Below are 17,905 nucleotides of genomic sequence, written 5' to 3' on the forward strand. Positions count from 1 at the left end.
TTAGATAACCAAAATTTGATCATATTTGTGATCATTAACCTCAAAATAGCATAACAAGATGCTCCATATGCCTATATTACTCATAAGCGAGGTCGTTAGGTGGGCTTCTGGGACTTTGGCCCCTGAATAATGAGAGCACAACCCCCTCACCTGTCCAATAGGCTTATAGCCCCCCATTTTTACAAGTCCGGGTCTTTTTCCTTCCCATTTTGACATTCTGATAATTCTTGTCGATTGTGTAAAAAGCCCATAGGGGACGCCCGTGTTTGTCAACCCCATGAAAACTCCCTCCCACCACTTTTCCATCTGCTTAATCAGAGAGCGGAGGTTATGCCCTTACTAACTGCTGAAGCCACCGACGTCACCATGCCACTATTGCCAATCCTCATTTTTCCATGGTTTTCTGAAAAGAAGTAACTTTAACCCCTCATATCCCATTAGGGGGTCAGTTGATGTGGCCTGCACCACCTCAAGTCCTTCTTATCACTGTTGCCGAAGACACCTATTGGCTTATTCTTTGTCATAAGGGTGTCACTTCCTGCATGACATGTGGTGCGAAAATTGCTTAAGAACGAGGGCAAACCCCATAAAGCTTGATGTCAAGGCGAGTCCAACAACACATCATATCATCATATGTGGTAGGTTTTCTTATACCAGTGAGTCAGGAGGCACTGGACATAAAAAACTGAAGTGACTTCCAAGTGTTCAGAAGAAAGTGTCACATTCCTCATTTTAAACCTGCACAGCGTGGCACAAGTGACAAATGTACAAAAATGTTGGAGTGTTAACTGGGCCCGCCGTGTTCAATGCAGGCAGAAAAATCAAGTAAATCAGCAGGCTCATGGTGGCGCTCTAACACAAGCAATCAAAAGGGTCTGGTTAGGTTTGGTTCTTTAGGGGGGGGCGACTTCTGCTCTTATACTGTCTAGACCAGAAGGGGCGGGGCTTCTCTGGCTCAGTTACCCTCATTGGGTATCTTCTCTGCACTGTGAAAGAAAACAAGACCGTGAGCATCAGCGCCCCCTCTCATCCCGGGGTGGTACTCCATACATCAGGTGAGCCCTGAAGGCGACGGCAGGTACCAATGAGTTGAAGCCTCTTGCAGTTTCAAAATGTTGTGACAAAGACAGATGCTGTTGTTAAGATGCCATTGAGTTTAGCCTGGGCAATGCCATCTGGCAGGCTGGTGTCATCCTGGGTTTGACATGCGATGCTTCACACACCTGGACTTGGAGGTGCTCTATCAGGTTGGATGGAGACCACCAGAGACGTTCAATTGGGTTCAAGGCTGGTCTCTGGTGTCATGGACTAGGAGTCCCAAAGCACCTAATCTAAAAAAAATGCTTCCCAAAATGTCTACTAGAGGGGGAGATCATGGTCAAACTGTGGCTAGTAATAAGGGCAAACACAGAGTCTTTAAAAATATACAAGATTTACTCTTCACCAAAATGGCTTGTAAGCACAAGAGGAGCACAAAAGACAAAAAGGAGTTGCCTGTGACACCAAAAGGCGATCCAAAGCCAACACTTATCCAAGAATCCACAGACCCATGGATTGAGTGACCAAGGAGTGTGGTGGACGGCAGGACTTTAGGGACCTTGATGTTATTTTAGAAGAATGAAGTGGACAGGACTGGTAAGCTTTGTTGGCCTCTTCTCCTCCAGATTGTCCTAAGGTTCTAAAAACAGAGCAGAGAGTCCAATAAGTTCACAACTCTCACCAACTCCCCAGCACATTCAATGAACTACCAGGAATGGTAGGACGCCCTCCAGATTTGTAGGCGGATCTTGACAGTGATTGGCAGGTGGCCCCGCCTCTTAAGGGAACACCCACAAAACACATGGAGCATTAACAGGCGGCTTATGTACAGCAGATACACAAAACCATCATGAAGAAAAGAGACGTAAGACATGAATCAGAACCCCAGCCGGGGGGGACGTGACATCAGGCACGAGGACATTCCCTGAGCCGTCCCTGTGTTGTCTTTGTTGTCCCCTGTTAGAAACAAAACTCCGGCTAACACACATAACAGCAGCAAGCAGCGTGTGCAGCTTCTCATGCCAAATGAGATGCCAGTCGGAGTCCGCAGCCTGCTGAGAATTCAACTCTGACTTTTAATTAACCCCGCCATCTAACCACCCAATTCCTTGAGGACTGCCAGCTCGCTCTTAATTAAAAGCCAATTCCTGAAGTTACTGAAGCTTGTCTGGTTAATTAGTGGGCTTGTCCCAGTTGTCCATCTGCCACCTTGCAAGGATGCTTAGTTTAGTTTTAACCTTCGGGAGCTGACCTGCTATCTGTTATGTACTGGGAGTCCCAAAGCACGTGTGTCTCAAAAAGCAGCTCCAAAAATGCCCACTAGAGGGGGAAATCCTGTCAAAAAACCCTGGCTAGATACAAAATAGGGCCAGGATGAATCTTTATAAAATAACATCTTTATTCTTCACAAATAACAATGAAGCTCAAAACAATGCAAGGAAGGAAACTGTGTCTGTAGGGGGCGTTGTAACACCCCGAACCCCATCAAAACACAATTTCACCATGCAAGCCCCGGGCTCAACGGTTTACTATAAGATGATCCCTTGACAAAAGGCTTCTTAACAGTAGTGAACACGACACAATTTCCTTTTGCCTTCTTCTTCTTCTTCTTCTTCTTCTTCTTCTTCTTCTTCTTCTTCTTCTCAACAGTTTCCAAGCACTCTCGTCCACCTCCTCTTGACTCTGACCCCCAGGTGAAGCGGAGCAGCGTCTTTTATGGTGGACTACTTCCGGTGCTGTCACGTTGTATTCCAGAAGCCCTTCCAGGTCATGCAGACCCTCCCTGTGAAAGCCTCCAGCAGCTCCCCCTAGTGGCACCCAAGAACCCTAACAGGACCGTCCGCCAAAACTACAACTCTCATGCAGCCCTGTGGGTTTCCAAACAAAGGGATGCTGGGTAAGCAGTCTCCCACTGTCCATCCATTATAATGGCTTCCCGACCCAGAAAGGCACAACTCAACAATCTGGTCAGGATGTTTGTTTTCCCACATCCTTCCATTACAAGGGCTTCCCTGCCAGGTAAGAAACCAGCCCTCCTGGCCGGGATGCCAGCTAACCCGTGTTGCCCATCAGAAAAGCAATGTTAAAAACAGAGCACCAAGTCAAAACATGAAAATCACAATAAAAATAGAAAATCACAGTAACTCACTGCTGCTCAACTGCCAGGCACTGTGGGGATTCCTCACCTTTATAGAACTGAGGGCGGTCCCTGGCGATGATGGACAGCTGGCCCCGCCTCTTGGGGAACCACCCACAAGAACACAAGATACATTACAAAGGCAACTGATAGACAAAGAAACCAAACTGATCAAATACATAAGTAATCACAGAGTTCCAACATAATTCACAATATTAACATAAACAAAACAATCAAACAGGAACAATGAAGATATAAAACAAAGATGTGAACCCCACCCTGGCTGAACTATAACACTCTCTGCACTCTTTTTCATTTTTATTTTCGTAATTTTCCTTAACAAGTGTGAGACTTGTCACGAGACAACTTCAGGGCTTGTCGACTTGTAATTCCACCTCAACCCAGAAGTTGGCGCTGCCTTGTAACGTTTCTCCTATTGTGCCCTTCTCAGATATGGCGCCCAAGATTTTGAGGGTTGTGACGTCACTTCCGGTCCTGGGACTGCTGGACCCGCCCCTTCCGCTTCATCTCCTTCATAACTGGCAGCCGGGTTTCAATAATGTGCTGAATTAAGGGTCTGAATATTTCTAGGAAGGAGAGATTTCATTTTTTGATTTTTATTAAATTTGTTCTTACTTACATTATTCTTACATTATGAGTTGCTGAGTGCAAAAATGGCAAATGCATCCATTTTAAAATGTAATCGACAGCACAGCAATGTGCGCAGAAAGTGAAGGGGGGTTTGAATCTATTGTATGAATCCACTGGAGTCTGAGACCCCTAGTTTGACTACTTTTTCTTGGAAAGCACTTTAATTGGACAAAGATCTTATCTGCACATCTTCATTCATTTATTCCCAGATTAATGACTAGCGTCAGTCCAGGCAGTACTTTCCATAAGGCAGGAAAGAGCCCCGGGGTGGTGGACCGTCCTAATAATTTAGAGACCCCTATTAACTTAAGGTACTCGCTTTTTCTGGGTGTTGGTTCTGTTTATGGTAGGGAAAGGCTCGGAAAAAACGACAAGTCCACATACACAGACATGACAGTACAATCGTCGGGCAGCAGCGCTTCTTCCATTGTCCACTAGATGGCAGCAGTGCAGTGCGCTTTTCCGGCAATTGCCGAGCTGCGCGTTCTCTGGTTCGTACAACTGAAAACACTCATCGCTTTAAATGTCGCACAGGCCACCAGCAGAGCTCAAAGTCACGATATTGTAATGGGCGGGATTGCCCAACAGGGCCTTTCCTGTTACCACCTTTATTACCGGTTGGGGTTGGAGTCTAAACATTCCTGCACTAATACAATAAATCCTTTAAAATAAAGATATGCTTTTTATTATTGCGAACTGGTTTGCCATATACGATGGATTCACACAGGCTTCAGACCCCCATTATTGTGTTGCAGATTTCGTTTTAAATGGATATCTACAATTCAATAACCCAGAACGACGAAATGAGAAACTGTTTTCAGAAACGTGTCTTCAAAGTCAAACGCTGAAATCTCCCATTCCTAGATGTGTTCCGACTCTTTGCTGTGGCACTCCGAGTTGTGCTCGGCTCCATCCTGTTTGCTTTAGTTCTGTCCTTGAGTTGTGTCCAGAACTTGATTGGAGTCCACCTGTGGCCAACTGAACTGACTGGATGTCATTTAAAAAATCACATGTGCCCCCCGTGCATTAAGGGTCTCACAATTCACACTGCGTGTCGGTCCAAAAGCCAAGACATAAAGTCCACGAAACTCTCTGTAGACCACTGTGATCAAATTCTGTCTTCAGGGGCATATCATGGGAATTTTTTTCCCCCATGGGATTAATAAAGTTTATCCAATCTAATCTAATCTAATCTAATCTAATGTAGGACAGTGGGATAAGAGCATTTGTAAAGCTTAGAATGTTCTCAGGAGCTCAGTGGCCTTAAACATTTTGAAATGGAAGATGTTTGGAACCACCAGGACTTGTCTTAGCGTTGGCCATCCAGCCAAACTCAGTAAACAGAAAAGAATGATCTTGGGCCGGGAGGTGACCGAGAACCCAACTGTCACTCTGACAGAACCTCAGACGTCCTCTTCTGAGAATTTGAACCTTAGAACAATCAGGACGAGAAAAGGCCATTTAGCCCAGTATGGATTCTCTTCCCATATTGTGTGCTACTTGGTCACTTACTCCAGGTGTCTGTGGTTTGCTGTGTGAAGAAAAACTTCCTAACATTTGTATGAAATTTCCCCTTCACAAGTTTCCAACTGTGTCCTCGTGTTCTCAATGAACTCATTTTAAAGTCACCGTCTCGGTTTTCCTTCATCATTTTAAACACTTCACTCAGGACTCCTCTTCATCTCCTTAAGGCTCAGCTCTTTTAATTTTTCTTTATAATTCACCCCCCTGTAGCCCTGAATCAGCCTTGTTGCTCTTCTGTGGACCTTCTCTTGTGCTGTTATGTCCTTTTTGTAGCCTGGATACCCCAACTGCCCACAGGACTCCAGATGAGGCCTCACCAGTGTGTTATAAAGCCTGAGCAGAACCTCCGGTGACTTGTACTCCACACATCAAGGCGCTATATAACCTGACATTCTGTTAGCCTTCTTAATGACCTCTGCACACTGTCTGAACGTTGATAGTGTTGACTCCTCTAAGACTCCCAAGTCCTTCTCATAAGGGTACGACTTTCAGACCCCCATTGTGTATTCAGACCTAACAAGATGAGGCCTCACCAGTGTGTTATAAAGCACACATTGGACTTGATGAATTCATTTTAAAGTCACCGTCTCGATCCACTGGACTGATTCCCTTTATCAGTTTAAACACTTCAGTCAGGTCTCCTCTTCATCTCAGCTCTTTTAGTCTTCATAACTCATCCCCTGTAGCCCTGAATCAGCCTTGTCGCTCTTCTCTGGACCTTCTCTTGTGCTGTTATGTCCTTTTTGTAGCCTGGAGACCAAAACTGCACACAGGACTCCAGATGAGGCCTCACCAGTGTGTTATAAAGCATTAATAGGACTTGTAGTCCACACATCAGGTCTCCTCTTCATCTCCTTTTGCTCACATTTTGTCTTCCTACGTGTCGTACTTTACATTTACTGACAGTCAGTTTCATCCCCTGTATCCCTGAATCAGCCTTGTTGCTCTTCTCTGGACTTTATCTTGTGCTGTTATGTCCTTTTTGTAGCCTGGAGACCAAAACTCCCCACAATACTCCAGATGAGGCCTCACCAGTGTGTTATAAAGCTTGAGCAGGACCTCCTGTGACTTGTACTCCACACATCAAGGCGCTATATAACCTGACATTCTGTTAGCCTTCTTAATGACCTCTGCACACTGTCTGAACGTTGATAGTGTTGACTCCTCTAAGACTCCCAATTCCTTCTCATAAGGGTACGACTTTCAGACCCCCATTGTGTATTCAGACCTAACAAGATGAGGCCTCACCAGTGTGTTATAAAGCATTAATAGGACTTGTAGTCCACACATCAGGTCTCCTCTTCATCTCAGCTCTTTTAGTCTTCATAACTCATCCCCTGCAGTCCTGAATCAGCCTTGTCGCTTTTCTCTGGACCTTCTCTTGTGCTGTTATGTCCTTTTTGTAGCCTGGAGACCAAAACTGCACACAGGACTCCAGATGAGGCCTCACCAGTGTGTTATAAAGCATTAATAGGACTTGTAGTCCACACATCAGGTCTCCTCTTCATCTCCTTTTGCTCACATTTTGTCTTCCTACGTGTCGTACTTTACATTTACTGACAGTCAGTTTCATCCCCTGTAGCCCTGAATCAGCCTTGTTGCTCTTCTCTGGACTTTCTCTTGTGCTGCTTTGTCATTTTTGTAGCCTGGAGACCCAAACTGCAGCCAGGATTCCAGATGAGGCCTCACCAGTGTGTTATATAGCACACATTGGACTTGATGAACTCATTTTAAAGTCACCGTCTCGATCCTCTGGACTGATTCCCTTCATCAGTTTAAACACTTCAGTCAGGTCTCCTCTTCATCTCAGCTCTTTTAGTCTTCATAACTCATCCCCTGTAGCCCTGAATCAGCCTCATCGCTCTTCTGTGGACTTTCTCCTGTGCTGTTATGTCCTTTTTGTAGCCCAGAGACCCAAACTGCACCCAGGACTCCAGATGAGGCCTCACCAGTGTGTTATAAAGCATTAATTGGACTTGTACTCCTCACGTCAAGGCGCTATATAACCTGACCATTTCAGCAGCACTCCATCAATCAGACATTCATGGCTGAATGGCCAGACAGAAGCTCCTCTTGACTACAAGGCGCATGGCTGCCCACTAGGAGTTTGTCGACTGGCATTTAAAGGATTCTGACAGCAGGAGGGCTGTTTCTGTCCTATTTGGTGCCCCAGGCAAGAAAATCTGCCCCCTACCCCATTTTCACACCGCCATACACAGACACACACAATATGCTAGTAACATAGGTCAATCACTTATTTAATAAAAAAATGAAGACATGTAAGTAGAATAATAAACTACTAATAATAAAACATTCAATGTGTCCCTGCCCTGGAGTGTATGCATTGTTTAGAAGTCCCTGGTGGTGTAGTGGTCATGATGTCCCTGCTGCAGTGCCAGTGCCCCTGCCTCCAAGACCCCCTCACTCTCAGTCTCACCTTAGCACCTCCCAACCTGAGGAACAAGCCAAGCGGGCCGTGGCGATGACAACAGGAAGCGGCATGGATGGACTCGGCCACTCACTGGAGTCTGCTGTCACTCACCCTGCTGGGAAAGGAGGAGGGGGGGACTGGGACCCAGCTGGGTATCCATCTGGCAGGCCACTTGTCACGTGGGAAGTGCAGGGGGTAAGTCCTGACTCCTGGTCCTGGCAGCAGTAAACTGCCAAAGTTCAAGCGGCTCTGCCTCATGGCGCACAGGTAGCAAGGAGGCCGCATGTTGCACGAGATGCCTGGCGCGCTGCCTGCACTACTCCTTGTGCAGACAGAGCTGGCACTACTGAAGGGCACAACCTAAACATCTCCTTGTGCTCCGGTCCGGTCCACACAAATTTTTCTGAACAAAATAATGATAGGAATCTCTACTGAGGGTTGCAGTAATGCGCCCTGACCACTAGAGGGCAGACCTTGGGTGCACAGCCTATGCCCATTAAAAAGGACCTGCTTTGGGCAGAACTCCAAGCACTCTGTCTGGAAAACAGCAGGCTCTGCTCATCACCCGTTTAATGCCAACCCAGACATGAAGCACAGAGGTGGTGGAATCATCAGGGTATGGGGTGTGCAAGGACAGGGAGACTGGTCAGCATTGGGGTGGGCAAGGAGTAATGCACCTAAATCCAGGGGGGGTCCTCGTAGAGAACCTGCTCCAGAATATACGAGACCTCCACCTGGGGTGATGGTTGACCTCCAAGCCCGATAATGACCTGAAGCATACAGTCAAGTCAACGCTGGAGTGGCTTTGGGACACATCGCTGACTGCTCCTGAGTGGCCCACTCTTAAACCCCAGAGACCACCTGTGGAGAGACCCCAAAGATGGCGGTTAACAGACACCTCCTCTCCAATCTAATGGAGATTGGACCTATTCCATTCTTCCCAGCAGATCTCTTCAAGCTCCGTTAGATTGGATAGGAAGCATCTGTAAGCCCCTGACATGCCACCACCCACCCACCAGGGACAGGGGACAAGAAGCAGGAACAGCTGATTTCAAGAGGAAGGTTAAAGAGGTTGTTGTGAGATTGGAAAAGCAATCAGTCAGGCTGGTGCTATTAAAAAGAAAAATCCTTTTATTTTTCCTCAATCCTTTATCGAGAATTAATTTCTTCATCCATCCATCCATCGATCCATCCATCTATTATCCAACCTGCTATATCCTAACTACAAGGTCATGGGGGTCTGCTGGAGCCAAGCCAAGCCAACACAGGGCGCAAGGCAGGAAACAAACCCCGGGCAGAGTGCCAGCCCACCACACTCATTTTATTATAGTATATGTTATTTTATACAATACTTGATTTTACAATTTTTTATTTATTCATTTTTACAATTATAAAAATAACTTTGGCCAGCACTTTTATGTGTTGATTACATTGTAAGAATGCACACTCACCCACACACCAAGCACACACACCAGGGACAATTTAGGATCACCAATGCACCTAATCTGCATGTCTTTGGACTGTGGGAGGAAACTGGAGTACCCGGAGGAAACCCACGCAGACACGGGGAGAACTTCTTCATTTCATATTTAATCCTTTTTTGTTTTTATATTGGAATGGCGTTAAAAGACAAGTGACTTAATGTGACCTGAGTTAAGCCAAAAAAAGTGACATCTTTATAAGAGCTGGTAGTCCTCCTGATGGCACAAAATGCCAATCGGAGCAGAAAAGTGTCCATTTAGGAATTGAGGGAATTCATCCAACCCGCTTGCACCTCGGAGATCGCCTGCCGTCTTTCGGCTACCTGCCATCCATAGTCTCCAGTGCCTCGCTATTTGTCTTCTGTCTGGTCGATGACACTTTATTGCCTTTTCACGATCCCACTGGCAGGATTCTTGGAAGTGTTCTGTCTGGCCATTGATCGGCAGCCATTGGTCCGCCGCCTGGCCCCGCCCACCTGTCTGACTGGCACTTCCGTTCTCCATGCTGCCTCCTGCTGTCTGTCTGGCTCAGGCTCTTTGCTATTGGATTAAGGGGATTCAGTAACCGCAGGGGTGCATTTGTTCAGCTAGGAGGAATTAACTTTGTCTCACTTGTGTATTGACAGGCGCAGTTATGAAGTAAACATCAAAATCTGTTTTGGTTTCTTTCTTTATTTAGTTTAATTTCCATCCGTTCCTTCTCTTAATCCGCCTTTTCTATTATGGGGCTCTGAAGGAGCAGGCTGCCCAGATCCTGCCATCTGCCTGTCTGCCTCTTTGGCTGTCTTTTCAGCGTCCTGTCCCTAGGGGGCGTACTGACACTGCTGGCCACTCCGTGTCCCTCTGTAACTCTTCGCTTTACAGGAGACCTTCAGTTTTCGGTTTATTCAGTGCCTTCATCACCACCCAGCCATCTCTGTTAAGGGGACAGCTCAGAGATAAGCAGGGAGATGGGCCTGTGGCTCCCTGGATGATGGACTATCTGTCGAGCAGACCGCAGTTTGTGAGACTCAAGGACTGTGTGAGGAACAGTGGAGGAACAGGCCTGTCACCTCTTCTGGTCACCCTGCACATCTCGGACTAGAAATGTAATACTAATGAAGTGCATGGACAAGGGGGCTGAGACAGAAAAGGGCAGTCGGGTGGAGAACTTTGAGAATTATCTGCCACTCGTGTTTGGAAAAAACAAGAAAACTGGTGGTGGACTTTCACTGCACTAAAGAGCCCCCCATTCAGGGGGTGCTGGGCCGTCCCATTCCACCACAAACTGACTTTAGTCACTAACCATAAGGCCAATCCATTTGAGTCACCGACAGTCACCTTGTTGAAACGGCACTAACTTGGAAAATGTGACCTGATTGATGTCAGTTGGCCCCTTATGGCGTTAGATCTGGCACAGGTTTGTGGATCAGCTGCCCATAACTGACTAAGCGTGTCATAGAGGATTTTAAATTATTTCTTTGTAACGTGATGCCATTTGGAGGTCATTCCTAGGATGTCTGCCTCACCGTTGGAGTTTTTTTTTTATTGGAGCAGCTGGTGACTTTTCGCAAGAAGCAAGTGGCGACTGCCAGCCTGGTGCCCACTTTTCCTCCAGCTGGTCGTCTGTTACCTGCGCCTGGACCGGGAGGAGTCGGCGAGCTGCTGTTCCTGTCAATCACACTTTGCCAAAGGAGCCGGCTAATCCGCTCTCGTGCCAGTTTCCATGACGACCTCAGAAGTGGATGCTCCGGTTGCCAAGGGAATTTACAGAAGGCACACTGGATAACTTGTGACTGGCACAATCAATGGCACTGCGAAGGGGAGAGGCAGGCTGGTTTAATTGGATTGAGTCCTCGGTGAAAGTGTTTGAGAAGAAGTCCAAATGTGGAACACCGGCCTGAAAATGAAGGGCTCTTTATGACTGAGCTTTAATCACTTCATTTCTTTTATGCCAAAGTAAATCTATAAAGCAGTTTAGAAATTATAAAACAATAAAAAAATGAAAGTCCAAAGAAAGAAGAAGTGGGCTGCGTGAAGATGATGGCCTGGAAGGCACTGCAGTCCCTAAGATCAGCACATGTCCATCCATCCATCCAGATGTCCATCTATACATCCTTACTGTATATTTAGATATCTGGTTATCCAAGTATCCCCCCAAATGATCAATCAACCCACCTATCCATTCATTAGTCATCCGTCCATTCGTTCACATTGCTGTCCATCCACCCATCAGATCCCTGGATCCCTCAGACTTCCCACTTGATTCATCCCTCAGGCCACTCATCCATATGTATCCATTCATCCAGATGTCCATCCATCCACTCATCTGTGCAGTCATCCATTCATTGATAAAACCCTCAGACTATCAATCCATCCACCCATCCACCTATTCATGTAACTATTAATCCATTTATCCCAAGGCTATGTTTCCTTCCGACCCTTCATTTAGTCCTCCAGCAATCCATCCATCCCTCTCATTTCTCCACCTGTCCATCCATTCCTTTATCTGTACAGAAACCCATTCATTGATGTGACCCTCAGCCTATTCATCCATCCATCTACTCATTTATCTGAGTCCATGTATTCCACAGACTGTCCGTCCATCTATTCAGTCACCCATTGCTGCAGCCATCAATCCATGTATTCATTCATTTAGATATCCATCCATCCCTCCATCAACCCATCCAACCGTTCATGTATCAGTTCATCCAGATGTCCATTCATCTATTCATCTGTACAGTCATTCATTCATTGATGTAACCTTCAGACTATTCTATATCTATGAGTCCATGGATTCTCCAGACCATCCATACATCCATTGCTCCAACCCCATCAACTCCATGTATTCATTCATCCAGATGTCCACCCATCCATCCCTCTAGCAACCCATTCACCTATTCGTGTATAAACTCATCCACCCACTCCTCTGTACAGTAATCCATTATTGATGTAACCCTCAGACTGTTAATCCATCCATTTATGAGTCCATTCTTTCTTTCAGGCATCCATCCATCCATTCATTCATCCACATGTCCATCCATCCCTTGATCTTGTCACACACGTGTGCATGGGAGGCAGCTAAAGGGCCTGAATGAGAGTAATTCCACACCAGACCAGGGGGTGGCGGAGTGTACTGACTCTTTATCTAATTTCTCTGCAGAGCAGTTATGGGAAACTCCTCCTGGTCCTGATGACACCACTTCCGGTTCTGGTCCCCTTTATGACGTCACTTCCTCTACTTGCCTTTAAAACTGCCATCTTGGCCATCTCAAATCAGTTCGGTTGTGGACTCTAATCTGTAATACATTTATTTGGCCAGTTTTGCAGCCAATGTACAGGTGGCTGCCCCAAACCTTTTTGTGTTTCTTTGTCAAGTTTATGACAATCTGCACCATAACTCATTCATCAATGTATCTCTCAGATATCTCAAATTCGTCCATCCATCCATCCATCCATCCATTCATTTAATTATAACTCCCTGTTTTCTCCACACTATCCATCCATCCATCCATTCATTTAATTATAACTCCCTGTTTTCTCCACACTATCCATCCATCCATCCATTCAACCAGCAACCCCTCCAACTATTCACGTATCAGTTCATCCAGATGTCCGTCCATCCATTCATCTGTATAGTAATCAATTTATTGATGCAACCCACGTACTATTAATCCATCCATTTGCTTATTTATCTATGAGTCAATGTATTCTCCAGACTATCCATCCATCCATCTGTGCAGTAATCCATTTATTCATGTAATCCACTGATTATTAATCCATCCATTTGCTCACATATTAATGAGTGTGTGTATTCTCCAGCCTATCCATTGTGGAGGCTGGCCCGGACACAACCAGGCAGACACGTTCATGTCACCCACATACACGTTTATTCACACTGTATATAAAAGTCAAGTGCACCACAAAACCCCACAAGTCCCCAAAGTCCTGGCCACACAATGCCTTACTTTCTCTTCAGGCCGCCTCCTTGCCTCCTCCAGCAAGCTCAGTCCTCTCCACTCCCGACTCTCCCCTCGAATGAAGGGAGGCGGCCCCTTTTATCCACACCCGGATGTGCTCCAGGTGCTTCCCGGCAATCTTCTGCCGACACGCCCCAGTGTGGCGGAAGTGCCGGCTGTATCCCCGGAAGCACTCCGGATGTGCCTGCTCCTCTTCCCCCCAGCACTTCCTGGTGTGGCGGAAGTGCTGAGGTCCAGGGCTCCAAAGGCATGGGGGTGCCCCCTGGCAGTGACCAGGGGCCCCTACAGGGTGGAGCTTCAAAGCTCTGTACCTGTGGCCCCAAAAGGAACCAGGGCGGTCACTCCCAGATGGTCTTGGGAAGGCGCAAGCCCTCCTCTGGTCCTCCTGGGCGTCCCGGCCGGGTCACCACCCCAGCCACCTCTGACACCATCCATCCATTCAGTCACACATTGCTCCAGCCATCAGTCCATGTATTCATTCACTCAGGTATTCATCCATCTCTCCAGCAACCCATCCAACCCCAGTTCATCCAAACATCCATTCAACAATTCTGTACAGTAATCAATCCATTGATGTAACCCTCATACTATTAATTCTTTAATTTATTCATTTATCTATGAATCCATTATTCTCCAGACTATCTATCCATGTATTCTTTCATCTGTTGCTCCAGCCATCAATTCATGTATTCATTCATCTAGAAGTCCACCCATCTGTTCATCTATAAAGTTCTCCATTCCTTGAAGTAAAACTCAGACTCGTAGTCCATTCATCCATCTGTTCATTTATCTGTTAGTTCATTTACTCCCATACTATCCTTCCTTACTTTCATTCATTCATTCATTCTTCAAGTGATCTGTCCATCCACCATTTTATCTGTACAGTAGCCCTCAGATTTTTATCTGTTCATCTGCTCATTTAGCTATGAATCCATGGATACATTCTCTCAGCCATCCATCCATGCATCTGTCCATCCAATTATCTATCACTCCATGATCACGGCATTGAGTTTGCAGCCTGGCTGCAGTGATTTCCTTTCCACAAAGAACCACAAAAACATTTTTCTGGCTTGTGAATTTTCTTCTTCAGTCTCTTGATTTGATTTTTGGATAACTTGTTAGCTGACAGTTGCCTCGTTTTTGCTCCTCTTCTGTTAAGTTCAAATCCATTCCTTCATTTATGAAGGTCCTTTGTTAGGGTTAGGGTCTATCAGGCCAGACATTTGATGGCTCCTCTCCCTTGAAGAGCATTCTTGTATATTTGTGGATCATTTACAGTTTTTTGAACTCGTAAAGCCTGTTCCCCTCTCTTTAGGCCTGTGGATGCCAGAGCTCACCAATGGAGTTTGGGGTCTGCCTGGTTGGATTTCCTCACCAAAATGACAAGCACAATATCTTTAGGTTTGTGGATTTTCTACTTCTATTACTGGATTTGAGTTTGGGTAACAAAGTCAGAGTTTTTAGCTGTCAGTCTCCTTGTTAGGCGAACCCTTTTGCCTCTTGTTTGTGCCTCTTTTTCATCCATCCATCCATTAGCCAACCTGTTACACGGGGTTCTGCTGGAGCCAATACAGGGCACAAGGCAGGAAACAAACCCCGGGCAGGGCGCCAGCCTACTGCAGGGCACACACACACACACACATCAAGCACACACTAGGGACAAATTAGAATCGCCAATGCACCTAACCTGCATGTCGAGGCGGGGAGAACATGCAAACTTCACGCAGGGAAGGGTCTCCTAACTGCAAGGCAGCAGTACTACCACTGCGCCACCGTGCCGCCCTTGTGCCTCTTTTTGTTAAATTCAAATAAATTCCTTCACATAAAGATTTGTTGTTTGGACTTGTCCCTCAAGCCAGACACTTGACAGTTCGTCTCCTTTGAGGGTCATGTTAAAGTCTCCTCTCTGATTTTTGGCCTGTGGAGGCCAAAGCCTACCTGTTGAGTTTGTAGTCAGGCTGTTCTGGTATCCCTACAACAATGAACCACAAAAAAGGAAAAACAAACAGAATTCCATCCATCCATCCATTTTCCATCCCGCTGAATCCGAACACAGGGTCACGGGGGTCTGCTGGAGCCAATCCCAGCCAACACAGGGCACAAGGCAGGAACCAATCCCGGGCAGGGTGCCAACCCACCGCAGTCAAACAGAATTATATCTGTGAATTTTCTTCTTCTATCTCTGGATTAGATTTTTGGATAACTTGTTAGCTGACAGTTACCTTGTACTGTATTTGCTCCTCTTCTGTTAAATTGAAATACATTCCTTCATTTATGACGGTCCTTTGGTTGGACGTTTCTATCAAGCCGGGCGGTTGATGGCTCCTCTCCCTGGAAGAGCGTTTTTGTGTATTTGTGGATCATTTACAGTTTTTTGAACTTGTAAAGCCTGTTCCCCACTCTTTTAGGCCTGTGGATGCCGAAGCCCATCAGTGGAGTTTGGAGTCAGAAGCTTCGGATTCCCTCACCGCAATGACAAACCCATTTTTCTTTCAGGTTTGTGGACTTTCTGTTTCTATCACTGGATTTGATTTTCGAACAACACAGTCTGACTTTTTAGCTATCAGCCGCCTTGTTAGGCAAATGTCCTTTGTTTGGACTTGTCGCTCCAGCCAAACGTTTGATGGCTTCTCTTCCTTGAAGAACGTTTTTATATATTTTGGGACATTTACAGTTTTTTCAACTCTTAAAGCCTGTTCCCCACTCTTTAGGCCTGTGGATGCCGAGGCCTAGCAGTGGAGTTTGGAGTCCGACTCTTTGGATTCTCCCTTGAAGCACTTTGAGCTCCATCATTCATATGAAACTGTGCTATATACAGTAAATGAATGCTGTTGTTGCTGTTGTATATCATTCAGTTTTGATTACTTAAACTCTGTTTTTTTTTTGGTCTCCCCCCAAAACCATTTGTGAGGTCAGGTACTGATGTTGGACGAGAAGACCTGGATCACAATCGGCATCCCAAAGGTGCTCAAAAGGTCTGAGGCCAGGGTTCTCTGCAGACCACTCAACAATAACAGCATTCATTTCTAGAGCACATTTTCATACAAGTGGTGCAGCTGAAAGTGCTTTACAGGGTAAAGGAAGAAAGGTTTATACAAAATAAAAATAACATTAGGCATTACTAAATAGCAAAGAATAAGGTAAGGGCCAATGGCACAATGGCAGAAAAAAAACAAAAAAAAAACAAAACTCCAGAGGTCTGGAGAAAAAAAAAAAAACAAAAAATCTACAGGGGTCCCGAACCCACAAGACCACCCAGCCAGCCCCCCACAGGACATCCTACCTAACATCAATGATCTCAATCAGTCCTCATGGTTTTTAGGCTTCACATGGATGAATTTGATGACGGTGGTCATGTGGACCTTCAATCCATCAATGTAGGGACATCACAGTGCTTTGATCGGGTGGTGGGGGTGCAGATCATCACCACAGAAAACCGGAAAAAGAACAGCAGAGAAAGTCGGGATGAGAACGGATTGTGGGGCCACCAGAAATGATAATTAACCCTTCAACCGCCACATCCGGCTATAGTCGGTTCCCAGTGCAATTTGTCAGCACGCCGGAGCTGATCAGGCCGTGTCGTACTCGTGACCACTGGCGCCCCCTCAAGTGAATCAGCCTCACTGTCTGGGGGATTCAGCCGCTGCACTAGACTGGCCTGGGACCATCAGCGTCGGCCTCTGTGTGTTTGTGTGCAACCAGTTCAAACGCTGTTGGCTTGGTGACTTCCTGAATGTCGTCAATGGCGACAGTTGCACCTTCTACGTAGAATAGTAGATTGTTGCAGTCTTTTTTTTTTTAAAGTTTTGGCAGTGTGTAAAATGATCAGTGTTGCAGCAATTGTGAGGCTCTTTGCATGAAAAACATACGTGTTCCATTAAAATGTCACTTTTTCTTGGTGAATTGTGACGTTTCCTTAAAAAGTGCCGCAAAAAAAGGTATTTGACGTCCGGAGGTGCATTAACATCCCCCCAAGTATGTGGCGGTTTAAGGGTTAAATGTTCCTCCGTGTCTTTATGGACTTGGCTTTGTGTACAGGGGTGCTCTCTTGCACACACTCCAGTAGGGGGCATTGCAGCCACCCAAAACATTAGAGACCACCACACAAACACAAGTCCTGGGAACAAAACAAAATAATTTATTAACAATAATACCTTAACAGGGCTTCTTCCAACACACACAATTCCTCTTTGTTGCCCTTTTTCCTCTCCTTCACACCGGCAGGCAAACGTTGTCCTCCTTCCACCCGACTCTGACTTACCTGGATGTGGCAAAGTGGCTCCTTCTCTCTGAGACCCAGGAGTGCTTCTGGGCCTAGGATGTGGTCTGATAGAAGCACTTCCGGGTCATGTGGATGTCCCAAAAACCAAGGAGCAAACTCTTAGTAGCACCCCGGTGGCACCCAGGAATCCCAACAGGGCTGCTCTACGGTACTACAACTCCCAGCATGCCCTGCATGTGTCCAGGGTTGCTGCCACTTAGCTGGGTTTTTGCGTGTAGCTTGGATTCAGCTCCCCATGCCCTTCCTACAAGCTGGCCTTCTAGCCGGGTAATATTCCTCTGTCTAATCCTGCTACGATGCCAGTGTACCCACTCCTCAGATGGCATCCTATGCTCTAAGCTTTGTATAGGGAGGGAACCTCCTGACACTTTTCATGCCTATTTACCACCTGGGCCTCCCTAA

The sequence above is a fragment of the Polypterus senegalus genome, chromosome 12, assembly GCF_016835505.1.
Source record: "Polypterus senegalus isolate Bchr_013 chromosome 12, ASM1683550v1, whole genome shotgun sequence".
Lineage (NCBI taxonomy): Eukaryota > Metazoa > Chordata > Cladistia > Polypteriformes > Polypteridae > Polypterus > Polypterus senegalus.